Below are 6,127 nucleotides of genomic sequence, written 5' to 3'. Positions count from 1 at the left end.
ACATTTTGTCCGGCACATTTTTCTTAGCCTCCAACCTCAGATCTGAAGTGAAGCCGCCGGCTTGGACCTAAAATGAATTTTCTTGGTCGTAACGATCAAGTTTTGAGTGAAGAAAAAGTCACCGTCATGGGAAGCCGGGGGGCTTCGTACAAAGCCGCCGGCTTGGCACGGATTTCGAGTTCTATAAATACTGGCCGAATTTTACAGTTTTCAATGTACCTTTTCATTCTGCACTTTCAATTTACGAATTAGTTAGGTTTTAGGGTTAGTTTTTAGTCTCTATACACTTTGTAATCAAGATTATTTCAAGTTTCTTTCAATTATTCAAGGTATTCTTGTTTCTACTTTAATTATGTTTTTATTTACTTTTAACTGCTTATTTTCGTCTCCAACTATGAACTAAACGTTCATAGTGGTTACGTGGACGAAAAATACTTTGTCTGGGAATCAGATGAAGCCTCCGGCTTGATTGGAACAAAGCCCTCGGCTTCGTGCTTAGATCCGTACAGTTTTTGGTTTTTTCCAGATCTGTATAAACTAAGTTTCCGTAATGATGTTTAAACTGTTTTGAATCTGTTATGCTTTAAAATACTTGTTTGTCATGCTTAATGATTAGATAACATGATTTTAGGATTCATTAGTACTTAATCCGATGATCTATTATTCGATTCATGCTACTTGTTTAGATCTAGTCCATCAAACTTGTTAAATTGAATTGCATGCAACTAGGTTAAACAGCACAATAGTGATAAACTTGTTGAATCTAAATTACGCTTATATAATAGAATTTGATATTGTTAGGCTTAATCGAAGATCCTTTGTTTGGATTTGTTTAATTAATGATTGCATGAAAACTTAGTAGTAATTGACTTTCATCTAGTAACTTGAGTTGATCTACTTAGTGTTTGATAGCTTATATAATTTGTCAGTCTATTTGCATTTTGATCCTCATCACAAGATTAATATGTATCATATAATTGAATTGAATATGAAAAAATTGAGATGTTAGTCATGCACATCACATATCTAGCATATGCTTTAAGTCCTGCTTATTAAATGATATGCAATGCTTGTCTTTACCTGATTAGGGATAATAATTGGTCTATGATTATTATTTTATCATGTGTTAATATAAGTCATGAAACTTGCCTAATATGATTCCCGTAAATGTTATTTGTTCATGTAACTGCTTTTATTTGTAAGATCCTGTTTTCCCTGTTGTTTGGGACGACGTCCAAAATGGTGGGACGCCGTCCCAGTGTGAAGGGTTGGACGCCGTCCAGTAATCATGGACGCCGTCCAGATGAACTGGTGGGCCAGCTGTTTTGTTTTTAGATATTTAAAATGGGTATTTTGGTAATTTCACTTTGTGGACAAATTTAAGGCCCTAGATCAGTTTTGGAGCACCATTTACTCCATCTCCAACAACCACACCTCTTCCAATTTAATTTAGAGAGAGAAAAGGGTTTCTAGAGTGAGTTAGTCGCAGTGTTTAAGACATCACCCGGGGGATTAGTGATTACGCGGTGTTTAAGTAACACTAATGGATGTTATGAACTCCGACGGTCTTTTCCGGGTACCGTTCCCTAGTATGATTGGTTAACCATGGTTGTGTGAATTTTTGTACTAGCATATTTAATTGTGAACTATATGCTTTTGGAATCGCTAGCTTATTATGATTGCGGATATTGGTATATGCATAATGTTTGCATAGTTGTAAAATTGCTAGCTTGTATGCGGTATTGTGTAAGTGATTGCAAGTAAGTAGGTTATATATGTGTATGTATAATTATTGCTTTCACTAAGCTTTAGCTTACCCTCTCGTTGTTTACCTTTTTAGGCTCCGGCGTGAACAAGGGAAAAGGTATTCGTTTGGAATAGTAGTGGCTCTCGGGGGTTTAGCTTTTGGGAAGTTCGGCCAAGATTTGGGTAGTTTAATCCCAAACACCATGCTCTAGTGTAGTTTGGAAATTAAACTAGTACGGTCGAAACTTGTATTTTTGAACGAAACTCGTAAAACGGACGATGTGGGCCGATGTTGTAAAACTAGATTTTATCGTGGAAATCTCTTAGTTTAGCTTATATTGACATGTTGTAAAAAGGGTTTCGTTTGAATGTGTCGGGAAGCGGGTTTTCCGCTCATGTAAGTTGAGCACGGGGATCAGCTTCTAGTAGTTCATTGGGACGCCTTCCCAAAAGGCTGGACGCCGTCCAGGCCTTCAGAACTGGACGCCGTCCAGATGTATTAGTTCAGAAAAAAAAAATTGGGTCATATTTTAGGCGTATCAAGGTTTGGGGTGTTACAAGTGGTATCAGAGCATGGTCTAAGGGGTTTTAGCGACTTGAGATAGGTGCCTAGACTTAGACTTGAATTGTTTATGCGCGTTATGCAGGACTTGCAGGAGACGGGTCGGACCGGGGATTGGTTAGTGCCTAGGTTTAGGCGAGCTAACTATGCGCAAATTATTTTGTGTTGTGTTTTTGCAATCATCGAGCGAGATAGACGTTGTACTAGAGAGTTAATGCGACGTGCTCGCATAACAATGATTAGCTACCATTGTTACGGGTTCAAATCGTGTTAAACAAGCAATGTACGACGATTGTTGAGCAAGATGGGGTAGTGTGGTATATATATATATATATATATATATATATATATATATATATATATATATATATATATATATATATATATATATACATACGTGTTAAGTCCTTTCATTTCGTCATTTAACCTATTTCGTTTTATAGAATGAAGACGAGAAATGGACCCGAAAATGATAATGGAGGTACGAGTGAGGATGTCGAGTTTACGACCAAGGTTGAGGCCATCTTTAAACGTCAAAAGGCGGAGTTCCTCGAGGATGTTAAGAAGATGTTTCTAGATACGATTGACGAGCAACTAGTCAACGTAGTAAAGGAGCAAGTTAAGGCCGTTCTTCACGAAGATAATGTGGGAAGACGGGACTTTTTCTATAAGAACTTCAAGGATTCTCAACCTCCCACTTTGAAGGTGAACGAGACCCTCTTAAGAGTGCTCATTGGATCTCCGATATGGAGGGGGCCTTCCGTACTTGTGAATGTCCTCTCAATAAAAAGACAAGGTACGGGTGTAGTATGTAGAGGGGCGATGCAAAGTTGTGGTGGGACGCAAAGATCCAAGTTTATGGTGAATAACAATGCTTGGAATTCACTTGGGATGAATTTAAGGCGGCATTTTTCGACGAATACAGAACTTCGGCCGATCTTACAAGGCTTAAGGACGAGTTACGTTCCTTGAGGCAAGGGTCGATGGACTTGAACACTCTCAAATCCGTTTTCTTGTCCAAAACCCAATTTTGCCCGGAGTATGTCGGGAATGATAAAATGTTGAAGGAAGACTTCTATCGAATCTTGAACGATAGTTATCAAGAGAAGATTAGTGTAAATGTGGTGAAGAGTTTTGATGAGTTGTTCAATATGGCAAAGGGTTTTGAGGCGCTCGTGTTGAGAAAGAGTGGCTTTACATTTGGCAAGAGGAAGTTCGAAGCTACTAGTCATTCGAACAAGAGGGGCAAGGGTACAACCGAGAGTGTCGGTAGTGTGAAGAAGAGTGTTCCCGGAGAATTTCGTTATTCTTGTCACAATTGTGGACGAAAGGGGCATACGGCCCGTGATTGCACCAACCCATCTTCTACAACTAAACTCACTTGTTACAATTGTGGTAAGGAATGGCACCGAAGGCCGGAGTGCCCCGATTTGAACACCGATCATGTTAAAAAGTTGGAGAAGGCGGCGGGTACGGCTCGGGGACGTAATTATTTGATGACCCATGACGAGGCCAAGCAATCAAACGAAGTTGTCTCAGGTACTTTCATGGTTAACTCTAATCCGGCTAGGATCCTATTTGATAGCGGTGCTAATTTATCGTTTGTTTCTCAAAGATTTGTGTCTAAACTTGATAAACCGCTAGCTAAGTTAAGTCATCCGATAGAAGTCGAAATAGCTGATGGTAAGACGGTGCTAGGGGTTGATGTGTGTAATGATTGTGATATTTTGTTTGGTTCCGAAATGTTTAATATTGATCTTATCCCGATGACTTTGAGTGAATTTGATATTGTCATTGGTATGGATTAGCTCGATCGTTATAGAGCCGATATTGCATGCCATGAAAAATCTATTCGTGTGAAGACCCCGAGTGGGGGAGAATTAATTATTCATGGTGAGAGACGGAGAAGACTTATGCCATTATGCACTTATGCAGGGGCACGTCATTTTCTTGTTAGTGGTGGCATGGCTTTTCTTGCTCATGTAGTTGATACTCGTGAAGAGCCACCCTTCATTCGTGAAATTCCGGTGGTTAGTGAATTCGAAGACGTTTTTCTGGATGAATTACCGGGTGTTCCGGCGAAAAGACAGGTTGAATTTCGCATTGAATTGGTTCCGGGGGCTACTCCCATTGATAAAACTCCTTATCGTTTAGCGCCAACGGAGATGCAAGAGTTGTTAAATCAAACCCATGAGTTTCTTGAAAAGGGTTTTATTCGACCGAGTGCTTCACCATGGGGCGCTCCGGTTTTATTCGTAAAGAAGAAGGATGGTAGTATGTGGATGTGCATCTATTATTGGGAGTTGGACAGAGTGACGATAAAGAATCGTTATTCGTTGCCTCATATTGACAATTTGTTTGACCAACTCCAAGGTGCAACGTATTTCTCTAAGATCAACGTACGGTCCGACTATCACCAAATGCGGGTCCGTGAGGAAGATATTGAGAAAATGGCTTTTCGAACACGTTACGGGCATTATGAGTTTGTAGTTATGCCTTTCGGTCTTACGAATGCACATGCGGCATTCATGGATCTTATGAACCGAGTGTGCCAACCTACTTGTTATTGACAACATACTTGTCTATTCGAAGAGTATGAAGGAACATGAACATCATTTGCGTGGTGTGTTGAAGATGTTTCGGAAAGAGAAGTTGTATGCAAAATTCTCCAAATGTGAATTTTGGCTAAGAGAAGTTCAATTCATTGGCCATATTGTGAACAAGGATGGTATTCAAGTAGATCCGGGGAAGATTGAGACGGTGAAGAGTTGGGGACGACCGACTACGCCTGCGGAAATTCGAAGTTTTCTCGGATTGGCCGGTTATTATCATCAGTTTATCCAAGACTTTTCTAAAATCGCTTCTCCTTTGACAAAGTTAACGAGAAAGAACGAAAGATTTAATTGGGAAAACGAGCAAGAAATTGCTTTCCAATTACTAAAAGAGAAGTTATGTCAAGCTCCGGTTTTAGTGTTGCCGGAAGGTGTAGAAGACATGACGGTTTATTGTGATGCTTCTTTAAATGGGATTGGTTGCGTTCTAATGCAATGAGGTAAAGTCATCGCGTATGCCTCTCGATAATTAAAGGAACACGGAACGAGATATTCGACTCATGATCTTGAGTTGGCGGCATTTGTTCATGCATATAAAATTTGGCGCCATTACTTGTACGGTGTCAAGTGTACGATTTATTCGGATCATAAAAGTTTGAAGCATCTTTTTGACCAACGAGATTTGAATTATCGTCAACGTAGATGGATGGATGTGATGAAGGATTATGATTGTGAAATACTTTATCATCCGGGTAAAGCGAATGTGGTCGCGGATGCGGTAAGTCGGAAGAGTCAACATCCAGTGATACGAGTAGGATCGTTACGCATGATTATTACTATTGATTTTCTTGTAAAGCTTGGTGAGACTCAAATTGAAGCTTTTGTTAACAATAAGCATGAGGAACGAATCGTGGGACAAACAGAGTCTATTACTTTAGGTCCGCATGGTTTGTTGTCTTTTCAAGGACGAGTGTGGGTGCCTAGAATGGGAGATTACCGATGAGTGCTACTTGACAAAGCACATAAGTCAAAGTATTCCATTCATCCGGGCGCGACAAAGATGTATTATGATTTAAAGAAAGAGTATTGGTGTCCAGGCATGAAACGTGATGTTGTTAAGTATGTTGAGCAATGCGTCACGTGTTTGCAAGTTTAGGCCGAGCACCAAAAGATGTATAGTACATTACAACCGTTAGAAATTCCGAAATGAAAATGGGAGCACATTACCATGGATTTCATCACAAAGTTACCAAAGACGGCGAGAACG

Source organism: Rutidosis leptorrhynchoides, chromosome 2 (genome assembly GCF_046630445.1).
Source record: "Rutidosis leptorrhynchoides isolate AG116_Rl617_1_P2 chromosome 2, CSIRO_AGI_Rlap_v1, whole genome shotgun sequence".
In the NCBI taxonomy this organism is placed as follows: Eukaryota; Viridiplantae; Streptophyta; class Magnoliopsida; order Asterales; family Asteraceae; genus Rutidosis; species Rutidosis leptorrhynchoides.
Note: the sequence above shows the minus strand (reverse complement) of the source record.